The 14629-nt window shown below is 42.7% G+C and overlaps 1 non-coding gene across 1 annotated transcript; it reads right to left on the bottom strand.

Annotated features, from left to right (window-relative positions):
- Positions 1-8533: 8533 nt before the first annotated feature.
- On the bottom strand, positions 8534-8605 carry TRNAD-GUC (transfer RNA aspartic acid (anticodon GUC)). The gene has a single exon. It is a non-coding gene; the product is annotated as a tRNA-Asp (tRNA).
- Between the last annotated feature and the right edge of the window lie 6024 nt (positions 8606-14629).

The following is a 14629-nucleotide window of genomic DNA, read 5'->3' as shown; positions in this document are numbered from 1 at the left end:
TAGAGTTGAATATTGTTTTTTGTATAAAGAACATTTCATAATTTATTGCTGAAATGCAAGATTTGCATTTATCAGTATTAAAATTCACTTGGCACATATAACCGTGATTAAACAGTTAATATGAAAATATGTAAATTACTCGTCTTTTTTGCAAATTTATCTCCTCTTTTACTGAGTTTTTATACCATCAAGAAATATTGATACTGTATGGCATGAATTTTGTCAGTAAAATTTTATAACCCAGAGACGGAATAGAACTTAAAAATAAACTTTGTGGCACTTCACTTAAAACATTCGTCTAGAATAATTCTTTTCCGTAAATTATGACTGCATTTACATTAGTCAGTCAGTTGTCATGTCACCTGAGTGTTACAGCCATGGACTTTCTTCTTCTCATGTCTTCTATGGAGAACACTATCAGTGACTTCCTGGAAGTCGATATGGACATCAACAAAATTTCTCATCATACCTATCGATAAAAAAAAAAAAAAAGGAGTCAGGTAGAATATGGTTGTGTCAGATTCCATCCGTGTGTTTTTTATGTGACTGCTTTGTTCTGAGTGTTTAAATTTGTGTCGAATGATTACCTAAGACTTGCAAATTGCTGCTGTTAACTATTTATAGGGAATATTTCAGGTGGTGAATTATTACTCTGATTAAATGTTAAGGACATTGTGGTGAAGAGGTTATATGTGGGTAAGTCTGAGGATGGGAGGAGGCATGGACGGCCAAGAGGGTGAATGGATGTGGTAAATGAGTGTGTAAGAAAGCGAGGTATGGAAATCGATAAGGCTGATGAAGTGACAGTAGATTGAGTTGATGAGTTAATTATTTACGGAGGAGCACATGACAAGGGTTTTGCTCCCCTTTTTAAGTAGACAGCCAGTGGAATAACTTTGTTTGGCAGGTGTGATATGTAACACATCTGTATAGAAAAACAGAAGAAAAAATACACAGATGGGTAGGCTTGTGAGGCTGGGTTAGGATTCCAGGAACTTGGAAGATGTATGAATGACTTGCGTTACTCATATCGCTGTTAGTTCTCTCTCTTTCCTACTTTCTCTTGCCTTGTTCTCTCATTCGTAGGACAGGGAAACAAATGTCATGTTGATGAAGAGGTTGATAATAATTTAATGTTGTGTTTGCATTTGCTATTTTCCAGCCGCGAGGTACGGTGACATTTCTTAATATAGTGACTATACCGCTTTTATTCTAACCTGGCGTAAAACTGCCACCTCCCCATCGTGAATGTTGGGTTGTAACAATAGGTTAACGCTATAATTCTATGCTAGTCACGAAGACCTGTGGAAAGGATGTAGAGTCATCCTATTGTTTTTTCCTCATTGATTTCTGTGAAAAAAAAAAATGCAAGCAGACGAAAATCTGAGCCACGTTAAGGTAAAAGGAGTATAGTAGAGGTCAAGATTTTGGTATTTCGTTCACGGCCTCTCTTATAAGAGAGGCCGTGAACGAAATATAGGTAGAATTTTTATGTGGCTCAGGCGCTTAGTTGATTACAGGTTTATTGGTTGCAGTTAGAAGTATGGAGAGAGGAAGAAAAGGAAATAGTTGGAGGGGAAAGAGATTCAAGGATGTGAGAGGAATGGGATGCGAAAAGAGGATAATGGTGAAAAAAAAGAAAGAAAAAAAAAAAAACGATCGGTGAATTGAGAAGCATGAGGTGTGGCGAGGAAGATGAACTGTGTAGAGGTGAAGGGGGAGGAGAGGTTAAGAGAAATAGAGAGGATTGGTGAAGAGACAGGAGAGAGAGAGAGAGAGAGAGAGAGAGAGAGAGAGAGAGTGTGTCACCAGCAGCTTAGAAATGAGGTATGAAGAAAGCTGGCGGAAGACAAACCAAAAGAAAAAGGAGAGAAAAAATATGTGAGAGACAGAGATGATACACAAGAGAGAGGAAAAAGGTCGTGTAGGAAAGAAAAAAACAAGAATCAAGGATAAAATGAAGCAGAAAAGACCTGGAGGTGGCTGAAAATTGGAAAAGATAATGGAATGTGTCGATGGGGAAGGCGATGGCCGGGAGGAGGTGACGATGGGTTTTGTGGACGATAATGGCAAAGGTGATGAGAAGGAGAGTGTGAGAGGAGGAACTGAATGACTGAGAGAGAAGGTGGTGTGAAGGGACAAGTGTGTGTGTGTGTGTGTGTGTGTGTGTGTGTGTGTGTGTGTGTGTGTGTGTGTGTAATTATTGCCTTTTGACCAGTATGGGTTTCGGATATACTCCTTTGTTTAGGTTTCAGTTCTCTCTCTCTCTCTCTCTCTCTCTCTCTCTCTCTCTCTCTCAGAAAGAAGAGGAGGAAAGAATAAAAAAATGAGGAATGAATAGAAGATGAGAGTGGTTGGGTCGGGTTAAGGTTGATATACGAACACTGGTGACACAAGACAGGTAGAAATTACGGCGCCTCGCTTGATTAATGGTGACTAAACGTTGCTTGCTGGGATTTACCACCTCTCTCATTCAGAACCACCCCGGTAACATCACCTCCCAAACCTGTAACCCAAATGTACATACGCAGTCATACACGCACGGGCGCATAGAATCACCTACCCATACACAGAAGCTCTCATACATATACTCTCCATAGACGCTGTTATACCAGACACAAAGAAGCTTCCAAGGATGTAAACACACACACACACACACACACACACACACACACACACACACACACACACACACAGTCCTTTTCTCACCCTTCACGTTCTCATATTTTCCCCTTAAAAGATTATAATAATTTAGGCACTTTTCTCTCGCCTGACCTCCACACCCCCGTACCCTTCCCACCTTTTATCTCGCTTTCCCTCTCCCCTCTCACTCACCTAGTACCCTCACGATATTTTTTCTCCCTAAACATTTCACTCTATCTTTCCCTCACCCCTACTGACCTTCCTCTCTTTTTCAACCCTGCCTCTCTCACTCTCATCTTCCTTGTGTTGTATATGTCCTTTTTCCAGTCCTTTCCCTTCACGCATTTCTTTCTTCCTTACTGCTCCAACTCCTTCCCTTCCTTTCTGTCATACCCCCCTCTTATCTCTCTTTCATCCCTCCCCTCATGTCTCCTTCATCTCTCCCCTCATGTCTCCTTCATCTCTCCCCTCATCTTTCCTTCATCCCATTAGTCGCCCCACTCCTTCGATCTCGATTTTCTTTCCTCGCTTACCCTCTTCCTCCCTGCCTCTTCCCCTTTTTATTCCCTGGCCCTGTCTGTCACTTTCACTTCTTCCCTTCTCATTATCCCAACCAGAAAACTACCCAACCAGAAAACTACCGCCCAATTAGTTTAGCATCGTTGGTTTGCAAATTGCTTGAAACTATTACCAGAGACAAGTTTGTGAAACACTTAGAAAAAAACAATCTCATAAAAGATTCGCAGCATGGTTTTCGTAATAATCGCTCTTGCCTCACGAATCTGCTTGACTTTTCAATGATATACTGAACATGTACGACGAGGCTAAATCTGTTGTGTGGTCTACCTCGGTTTTCAAAGTTCCACACAAAAGACTCCTTCAGAAGCTAAAGGCACATGGTTTCAGCGGCAGTGTTTTCAGGTGGGTAGAAGAATGGCTCACCGGACGAAAGCAAAGAAGTGTAATAAATGGAATAGAGTCAGACTGGATAAACGTTACAAGTGGAGTGCCGCAGAGTTCAGTGTTAGGTCCTATTCTTTTCTTAATATATGTAAACGATATTGGCGAAGGACTGTGTAGTAAGATTTCAAAATTTGCTGATGATACTAAAATAGGTAACAGAGCAGATACAGCACTGCAAAGGCAGGCAGTTCAGAGAGATCTTGATCACCTGTTTAACTGGGCCCAAGTCTGGCAAATGGATTTCAATCTTAATAAATGCAAAGTGCTAAACATTGGCAGTAAAAATATAAGAGCTAGTTATAGCATGAATAATGTTCAACTTGATAGGGTAAACCATGAAAAAGACTTAGGAGTTATAATAACAAACGATTTGAAACCAAGCAAACAATGTACAGAAGCTGTGATAAAAGCCAATAAATTGATTGGATTCATAGGCAGAGCAATTGAATATAAATCCAATAATATTGTCGTCACTTTGTTTAATTCCTTAGTACGCCCGCACTTGGAGTATTGCGTTCAGTTTTGGTCCCCGTATTATAAAAAGGATATGGAAAAACTTGAAGAGTGCAGCGAAGGATGACAAAGATGATACCTAGATTGAGAAATAAGCCATACGAGGAACGTTCAGAAGCCCTGAATCTCTACCTTAACTAAACGGAGGATACGAGGAGATTTAATTCAAGTATTCAAAGTATTCAAAGGACATGATAACATGGCTGTCGATAAAAACTTCACAGTTGATCACTCGAATTATGCTAGAGGCAATGGGCATAAAATAATTGGCAAACGATTCCAGTCGCATGAAGCTAAGCATTTCTTCTTCAGTAGAGTTGTAAATATATGGAATAAATTGCCCTCCAACGTTGTAATCTGTAATACAGTATAAACCTTTTAAGGTCGCCTGGATAAGTATTTGTCGTCTAACCCCCAACTTAATATGTTTACTCTTGAATAAAACACTTGTGTATGTATAATTCTCTATTTTATTTTATTTTAGTTTTTTAGAGCCTGGTTCATTTTATTAAATGCACATATAGTATATGCACAGACTAGGATATGCACGGATAGCCCTGAGTTAACGGACACTACTCATACTTTCGACCTGTGATGGGCTGTGGATCACTGAGGGACCTTGTTAGTTAAGTGGCCACCATTGGGATATTTTTAAAGTACCAGGGGTCACTGCTTCAGGAGGTGACTTGCTTGGGAAAGTTCCTAGTCTCAGTGGAATGAACGGAGCTGGGGCCTGATTGACTGCTGCCTACCTTAATAGCACCAGGCAAGGCTGCTGCACCACCCCTGAACATCCACACTGTGCACTGTGCAAATTCCACGCTGTGTCCACAGATGCCTCGTTAACTCAGCGGATTAGTTATTTATTTATTCGATTATTCATTTCTTTACTACTTTCTCTTTCAGGTTATTCATGCTGGTAGTTTATAGATAATGTATTATAGAATGTAGCTTTTCCTTTTCAGTCTTTTGTATGAAACTTCCATGTCACTTTTTCCATGCTGCATGGTGGTTTTTCTCACCCTTTCTTGCCAGTTTTAACTGGAGGGTTTGGAGGAGGGAGGAGCCTTCTTGCTTTACTATTCTTATATCTCAGCACATAGAGTTAGATCCCATAGTCGTAGTCTACTCTGTAACAAACAGCCTCAAAAGGACCATAAGGTCTTTTGCTGTTTGCTTTCCTTTGTACTCCTTTGTACCCTTTTGTACTCTTTTCCCTTCCCCTTCATCACTCTTGTCCTTTTCTATTCCCAGCCCTCCACTGCCTCCTCTCCACTTCTCTTTCACCCCATCATTCTCCTTACCCTCATCTACTGTATGGTCCTTATTCTCGCTGGGTAAGGAAGTTCCTTAACAACCCTTCCTTAGCATTTTACTTTTTTATTCGGCTAGTTAATATCAATTTGTATATTATAACTCGCTGAGAGGCTGCCTTCGGCGGCCTCTGCTCGATCTCAAGTCACTTCCTACTGTCAGAAATGAGTCATAAGTCGAGTAACGGTGGCCCGATTGGACTGGAAATTGTTTTACTCTTCAAGTTAGAACATCTGAATGGTACTTTGCTCTAACAAAAATTTGCGTTACATGGGCCATTTTTGCTGTGTTACGGGAACCAACAGACCAACAAACATATGGAAATCGGATCATCATAATATGGATAATACTATACCAATATACTATACAGTTTTAGGAGTATAAAGAGGGAGGAAGGAGAGGTGAGAGAGAATGCAACAAACGCGTCACTTTTCTCTCTTGTCATATTGGTAATTTCAACGCGGACCGAGGGCGAATCCATCCCCTCCTGTAAAAGTAATACTAAATTTGAAACAAAAAGCCAGTAATGAGTCATAACTAGGGAACCGGTGACCCGATTTAACTGGAAATTGTTATATTCTTCAAGCTAGAGCATTACGGCACCTTGTTCTAACAAAAATTTGCGCTACATGCGCCATTTTTGCTGTGTTACGATAACAAACCAACAAACATAGAGAAATCGGATTATTATAATAAAAGATGAGTATGATGGTATTCGAATTATTCATGTGACACAGAAAACGATAGTAGGGAGTAAGAAAGCAAAATAAATCGCTTAGGAAAAGGCATTGAGGAGTTTCCTTAACCGATAAGAATACGGCCTATGACTCTTTTACTCCCCCCCCTCCCCCTTTCCACACTTCCCATTCCTCCCAGTAAGAGAGGAAAACTGCAGTGTTACGGAAGATGTGTGTGATATTTCTTTATTTGTATATTTTCCCTACACTGCTGTTTGGTTGGTTCGGTGGCATGGGTTGTTTGGGGAACGGGGAAGGAAGGAATAAAGAAGGGGTGAAGAAGGGAGGGGAGGTTGGAAGAAGGAAAGAGGAGGAATATGATGGAAAGAAAGGAACTGGGGAAGGTAGGAAATGCATGAGATAATGAAAGTAGGGAAGAAGGAAAAGTAGGGGAGGAATGAAAAGGGGTACAGAAGAAAAGGGGAAAGAGGTGGGAGAGAGAGGGGATAGATGAAGGGATTTAGGGGGAAGGGAGAACGAGGGAAACAGGAGGACGAATGAAGGAAGGGGAAATAATAAGTGAGATATATATGAAAGGCATCAGATGAAAGAAAGAAAGGGTAGTCAAAGAGGGAAGGGAAAGTAAAGGAGAAAACGAAAGGAAAGGGGAGAGGGAGGGAAGGGTGAAAAAATTAATGAATGAAAGAGGGGAAAATAGAAGTAAGAACAGGAATAGGAGTGGGAATGGGAAGAGTGAATATTGGAGGGCAAGGTTAGGTGTGAATGATGGAAGAGGGGGAGAAAAAGGGAGTGGGTGAAGGAGGGGGAACGGGGAGTGGGTGATGCGGGAGGGAGGAAGGAATGAAAGAAGGGCAGAGTGTGGGCAGTGGGAAGGGAGGGAGAGAGGGAGGAAGGGCGGGGAGTGAGCGATGGGGAGGAAGGGAGGGAGGGAGAATAGGGAGTGAGTGATGGGGGAGGAAGGAAGGAAAGTGATGGAATGCTGGAGGGAAAAAAAAAAAAGGAGAAAAGTAATCGAGGAAAGAGAGAAAAAGAATGATGGAGGGCGGAATAAGAGAGAAAATTAGGAGAGGGAGAGAATGAAGAAGATAATGAAGATAATGTGGACGTGAGGAGAGTGAGAGGAAGGGTGGAAATGGAAGAGGAAACATGAAATAAAGGGGAGGAAGAAGGGATGAAGAAAAGGCAGAAAATAATGGAAGATGAGAGGGAGGGAAGGTGGAGAATGATGGAGGGAGGGAGGGCGGAAAAAGACTAATTATTGAAGAAAAGGAGGGGGGAAGGAGAATGGATGAGGGAGGAAGGAAAGGAGGAAGAAAAAAAGAGGATTATGAAAGGGGGAGAGAGAGGTAAGGGAGAGAATAATGCAGGGAGCAAGGGTGGGGTGGGAGAGATGGAGTAGTGAAAAGAGAAAGGAGAAATAAAAAAAATTAAGGTAAAATGGAGAATGGGTAAAAGGAAAGAAAAAATTCGTGGTATGTGTGTTGACTGCCAGTTCGTCTTTATTATATTCTCATTATCCTCATTTAGTCTTCTCTCCTTCTCTGTCTTTGGTAATCTCTCCACCCTTTTGTATATTCATCCTTCCCCACTTCCTCCTCTTTCTCTCCCTCCCAGCATTGTTCCTCCTTCTCCTTCTCTCTATTTCCTCCCAACATCATTTCTTCTCTTCTCTCTCTATTGTCCTTGTTTATCTCACCTCTCTCCTCCTTTTTTATTCGTTTTACCTCCTCCCCTTCCTCCCTCTCTCTCTCTCTCTCTCGTGTGTGTGTGTGTGTGTGTGTGTGTGTGTGTGTGTGTGTGTGTGTGTGTGTGTGTGTGTGTGTGTGTGTGTGTGTGCGTGTGTTTTAGTGTACAGGCAGCCAGACTTGAATGAAAACTTGATCCTGGGTATTGATAGAGTGCATGGTATATGATGGCATGCAGAGTAAATCACAGGAGTGTATGAAGAGGTCATCAGTAGGCTAAATGAGTTGTGAGAATGTGTGACGGTCGTGGGCGCATAGTAAATGATGGAGTTTGATGTGTATGACGAAATGCTTGACGGTGGAAAATATGTACTGCTGTAAATGAAAGATGATGGTGGGTGGGGCTGCAGTGTGTAAATGTGGGTTTAGTGTGAGGCGACGAGTACGGGAAGAAAATCGAGTGTACAATGAATCCTAAAGTTTGTGAATGATAAACTGGTATTGAATGCAGGAAGAGAGTGTGTGAAGCGATGAATGGGGTGCAAACGCTTACTAAAAGCGCAAGTGTTCGTTGTTTCGTTTCGTTTCAAGATTTCCTCCACCTATAGTGGAGGCCGGGCCATACATTAGCCCGGTCGGTGGGGGTGAGCTTTGACATGAAGGGGGAAGATAGGCCGTGTGCGCAGGGCGGACTTGCCGCCCTGCTAAAAATTGGTCCTCCCCGGCGGGGAATCGAACCCCGGTCTCCCGCGTGACAGGCGGGAATACTAACCACTATACTACCGAGGACTGTGCGAGTGTGTGAAGTAAAGTAGGGTGGAGGTGAGGTATTAGGTGAGCCAAGATGATCCAAAATTTGTATTGCTTACGAGATTAAAGTACGAGAGAGAGAGAGAGAGAGAGAGAGAGTGGTGGTGGGGGGGGGCCGGGTGAATGATATGCTGAAAGGAATAAGGTGCTGAGTGCGAAGGTGAGTGTTGGAGGGAGTGCCAAGTGACAAAGCCCTTGCTAGATATAGCCCTTGAAGTGACTCCCCAAGACGAGGAGGTTAGGTAAGGTGGAGGGTGGGGGCTGCGAACCCACCTTCCAAGAGGTGCCTTCAAGGTCAAATATACAACAGCAGGTGGATAGGTAAGATTGGCAACAGGCAGAGATACAGGTAGTTTGGTAGAAGGCAAAGGGACAAACAGGCACGAAGGCAGACAGGGACAAGGCTGACAAAAGGCAGGCAGGGAAGGTGGTGCTTAGGCAGGTAGCACAGTGATCAACAAACGACAGACGCACAGTAAGATGAAGAGACGAGGTGAAGCTGGGGCTCATGAAGGGGCAGAGACAGACAGAGGGAGGAAACATGCAGGTAAGCAGTCAGGTACAGGGCTGGCTAGGAGACAAGCGGGGAAGGCAGTGCAGAAATGAAGGTATGTAGTAGGAAAAAGACAGAAAAAGAGGCAAGCAGGGAGAGTGACAAAAGACAGAAAAACAGACAAAAAAGTACGTAGACAAAAGAAAGATACGAAGAAAAAAAAAAACACAACCAGAAAGATACGCAGAAGACAGGCAGGCACACAAGCATAAGGTGTGTGTGTGTGTGTGTGTGTGTGTGTGTGTGTGTGTGTGTGTGTGGGAAGCGAGGAGCAGGATGAGAGTGGCAGGTACAGGATCTTGAGAGAGCGGTTGAGAGGGAGGCAGGAGGAGAGGCTGGGAGGAGGGAGGAGGTAGGGGACAAGGAGCATGTGAAACAGCTGGCTGTGAGAGAGAGAGAGAGAGAGAGAGAGAGAGAGAGAGAGAGAGAGAGAGATGTATAACCAGTAATTCAGTTTGTTCATATCTTCATCTGTGTAGGTGTGTGTGGTAAAGAACAAAATTGTTTACACAGGTGGGGGGGAATAAGGTGTGTGTTGTTGGGGCAGAGGGTGCGCGGCCAAAGGTGGATCTGAGTGGATGTAGGCTTTGTTTTATTTTACTTATTTTATTTTGTTCCTCTCTTCTACAGGATCTAAGGCTGGGAGCCATCCACGAGGGGAGGGTAGAGAATGCTGGAGGTCTATTGGTGGTGGGACTGGATGATAAAGGGGGTTTGTGGTAGTGGAGGCTTGGCAGAGTGGCCACAGTGGGAGGGGGTTAAGTGGAAGGGTAACAGTGGGAAGGGGGAGCTGGGGATGGAGGAGGAAACCGAGGGAGAGGGCGGAGTGGAGGTGATCAAGGTGGAGGTGGGATGGATGGGGTAGCTGAGGGAGAAGACAATTATGGAAGGGGGGACAGTGGAAGGAGGCAGATAGGAGAGGGAGGAGGGGTGCAGAGGGTGATGGATGGAGGGCAGGGTTGACTTGGGGGCAAACTAGAAACTAGAGGAGGGGAGGTGATGGAGGGGGGGCAGGTAGGAGGAGGAAGAAGTGGCCGGGTGGAGGCGACTCTTGAGGGGGAGGGTGATCGTTGCGTGTAGTTGGTCAATGCAGTGGTCGTGGCAGCGCACTGATTGAAACTTAATCTGATTCTGGCATAAGGATCGATGAGGCAGTGGAAGGAGGATGGGGCTAGGATTACCGCCAGATAATTTGAAGTCCTTCAGTCCGGTGCAATATTTTTATATAATTATTGCTATTTACAGAAAATTTATTCTGTAGATGAGAGACTTTGCTCACTGAATGGTTAGATATAGTCTTCGTTAACCCGTTCATTACGATCCATCCTTCATAATTAGAATGAAACTCACATAATGGTATCAAATTTTTGAAGAAAAGTAGGTCACTAAATTGAGGAAGATAATCAGCTTAGGAGAAAACTTTTATTGAAGGGATTAACCCATATGGAACTAAATAATATTATATGACGGTTTTATATTCATTTAAGGTGTATGGATTGTGTTTTTACTATCATGGGGGAAGAATTCCTACAATATTCTCCAACCTACCGCAGCTTACAAATACATACAGTACATGTACTGGTGATCCAGTGTGACAAGGGAAAGTGTTGGGTGGAAGAGAAACACAGGTTAGAGCTTGACTTTTATTTTTTTTTCTAACGTTTCGGGCTTCACATATCCATCTTCAGAGATGCTGAACTAGAAGTGACAGAGCCGAGACATTTATTCTTCTGGAAATTACCTCCCTCTTCTCGTGAAAATTTCGTCGTCCTACCAGGTCCCTGATTGCGACATTAGTGCTATCCTTGTATACATACATAGGATGAATACATTCAGACTTTTCTTAACGACTGAAGCTTCTTCCCACTTACGCAAATGGTAGTGCTGATCTATGTGTAACACAATGGAATTAGATACTTTATGACACCGTTCAGTGAATCTGCTTTTGCATTCTGCTATCCTTGTATCCATTCCTCGTCCTGTTTCTCCTATGTACGTTTTCGTGCATCCACTGTACGATATGCTGTACGAGTATACTGTACTGTTCTCATTTTTACTTCCTTTCACTTTCTTTCAGACTGTTTTTCCTATTTTACGCCCTGAGGATGCCATGATGCTAAGGCCTGCTTTATGTAAACACTTGTTAAATACCGAAGCTTTGGCTGAGTTAGGAACATACATATCTTGTACTGTTATCGTTTGATCGAACATTAGCATTATCTTTTTTCATTTCAGTCATATAATTTGCCTTCCGTTTTAGTTTTAGCAACATGCCTACCGGATAGCATAACTTCCTAAAGGCTTCTGTTATGAATCTTATCCCATTCTCTATGAACTCATCACTGTAAATTCTGTATGCTCTTGGGAAAATCCTACAACAACTCCAGACTTGGTCCTTTGGTTGTGGGCAGAAAGGTAGTGGATAGTCATCTTTTTTGGTTGGTTTATGGTACAGTACATAGGGTATTTAGCTCCCCAGTTTGTTCTCCTTTTTATGTATCTAAGAATATGATTTTTTTCTTTCTCTTCTTCTACTGTGAACTGTATGCCATCATTCACCCTGATTCATTTTGTCGTCAGTCATTGAGGGTCAGTTGAGCTGGAAGCATCACCAGGTGGACTAAGTAAATCGTGTTGGTGAGCCCCTGCTGTTTGTGATCCTAGTGATAACAGGCATCGAAGATCGTTAGAATTTCCATATTTACTCGGTCACAACTAGCGTCAAATTTACATACGCAGGATTATGTAGTACAATCATACATTGCAGTCAAACCAGTATAAGTGTGTCTTGAGAGCGTGTGACGAGCGAGCGAGCGAGTGAGCGTTTGTACATACACCTATCATCATAATGTCATCTTGTGTAAACTTTCAACATTCTGGTGAGGTAGCTGAACAATAACAAAGGAATAATTGAACTAAAATATTTATACTTTCTCACTTTTTCTCTCTGGATTTCATATAGCTAGGCGTTGTAGCATTTATCACACACACAATGTTAAGTTCTCTGCTCCTGACTTGCCGTGTCAACGAACTGTGTCGGTAAACACTTGGCTATTGATCGAATGATAAAAACCCAGATAAGGGGCGATTACCCTTGCTGATTTCATCCCCTAAACGTGGAAAAAACGTTCATTATGAGCGTAGTGTTCAATATTTAATTGTTGGAATTCATGCAAGAAAACATAGTGTTACAACAGGAAATCTTTTTAAATTCGCCTTCATAGTGGAGCATGTCAGTTGAAGCCCTCGATACTTTCCCATGGAAAACTGGGATTCCATGGGGTTTCTTTGTCTTATGGGTAAATATATAGCTAAAACCAAAATTTACTGAATCTATCTACTGCCTGCTGAAAAAAAAACTCATCTCTATCTCACATAACGGAAAAGATATTAGCCTCTGAAAGCCCTCGCGGTCGGGCCTTGTCGTGTTGGGCCGCCAATTTCTCAGCTGAACCAAATCTTCACTTCGCTCGCTGCTCTCACTTGTTCGTAATACTTACCTAGAGGTGAATGCTTGAAGTCTGGTTAGATACTGATAAACTTGACTAATCTTGACTCTTCGTGTGAAGGGGATTAATTCTTTCTGGCTGATGTCAAGTGTTGCTAGTGGTCCGACTAGACTGTTCTGGTTCGTACTCAGACAGTTTCATTGTCTGTCTAAGTGCACAATATGACCTGCACAGTCTGGCAATGTGCCTCATTCTAGCAGGATGAAATTCTTAAGTGTTAGTCTAACCAAGTGGCTAGATGACGTCTCCTCTTTCTTATGAGCAGCTCAGCTTCGGTGTGATGTCTGCTCAGACCTTAAGGATAACAAAAAACAAGAAATGCATCTGTAAGAGTTGAAGCAAATTGTTGTTGTGCATTACCATGTCTCTTGGTGCAAACAACTCACTCCAGCCGTGCACACCATGAAGCCCAGCATCTATACGCAACAGCTGGCGTGCTAGTCAGCTTACGCTGGTGATGATGCTACAGAGGGACACCTTCACGCGATGAAACTGATATAACCAAGCGGTTTCACTGGCCTATTAAACAAACGTCCCTCAGCTTCCTCCCTCTCCTTCGATGGGAGGATGGTGGACTGCAGAAGGGCAACTTTAGTGTGCATTCCACTGGGTTCATGTTTCAAATAAACCTGGGGTCGCACCAATAACAATGTGGGTGGATGGACAGCTAAATTTATGCAAGGGTAAAAATCCATAATCTAAAATTCTGACTCCAGCCATTACTGTCATCATCACCACCACTTAACCCTTTCACCTCGATTATTTTTTTGCTGCAACCAGGAGATTGTATTCAGCTAACTAGACACTTTTCGTTATGGAACATTCGTGGACATAACTTTAATTATCCCGTTGACTGCTGGAGATCCTAAGTTTATAATATCTTTGGGTGGAATTTTTGTTACAAAATGAAAGATACACCATGGTTTTGAAGGGAATAATGCTCCCAGTTCCCTTCTCATTTTCATACGACCGTTCACTTCCCAAACTGCGACACCGGTACTTCACCTTTCTCACCCCCTCACCTGCCTTCCACCCTCACCTGCTTCACGCCTCACCTACTTCAACCCCTAACCTTTCTCAGCCCCTCACCTGCCTCATCCCTCACCTTTCTCAGCCTCTCAGCTGCCTCGCCCTTCGTTTGCCTCACTCCTCACATGCTCCCCCCCCCCTCACCTGCCTTTCACCCTCACCTGTCTCCGCTCTCTCCTGCCTCACCTCCTTCACCTGTCTCACCCCCTCACCCCTCGCCTACCTCACCCCTCAACCTACCTTACTCCTCACCTGCCTGACTCCTCAACCAGACTCACCCCTCGACCTGTCTCAGTCTTCACCTGCCCCACTCCTCACCTGCCTCGCTCCTCACCTGCCTCACCCCTCATGTATCATATTGCACTAAACTCATACCATCATTTTTATCGTGATTTTTTGCAGTAATTCCTTGTTTTTTCCGAAAGTTACGACCTCATAAATATTTAGAAATCATCGCCGCCTAAAAAAAAAAAAAAAAAAAAAAAAAAGGTGTGTTGTAAGACTTTTATGGAATTTTTGACTTTTTAGGCGAAGTTAAAACGAAAAAAAAAATGATACCGGTAGTTGTATTTTGACACTGTGAAAGAATATGCGTGAAGATTTTTTAATTACTTTGATAAAACTTTAGTCCAGTATGAACATCACTTTTATGTTTGCATTAGATGTACAAAATATGCTTTAAGATAATACGTGGTTTTATTATTTAATATTTTGAAGGTACAGACTACCAAGAACTACATTATACTATTATGACTCAAGTTCTGCTTGAAGTGAAGTGAGAAAACTATTGACAAATTTAGTACTTTAATTCATTTTTTCCCAGGGAATCATCTGATAAAAATTGAGTAGGGCGTAAAATAATATCAGTCAAGAACAGCTTTTCCTAATTCCACTCTAACCCCAGCATCACCC

This window comes from Coenobita brevimanus, chromosome 80 (assembly GCF_032717465.1).
Source record: "Coenobita brevimanus isolate Jiangsu-jjx chromosome 80, ASM3271746v2, whole genome shotgun sequence".
NCBI classification, from domain to species: Eukaryota; Metazoa; Arthropoda; class Malacostraca; order Decapoda; family Coenobitidae; genus Coenobita; species Coenobita brevimanus.
The sequence above is the reverse complement of the archived record's forward strand: the minus strand, read 5'-3'. Positions and strand labels throughout refer to the sequence as shown.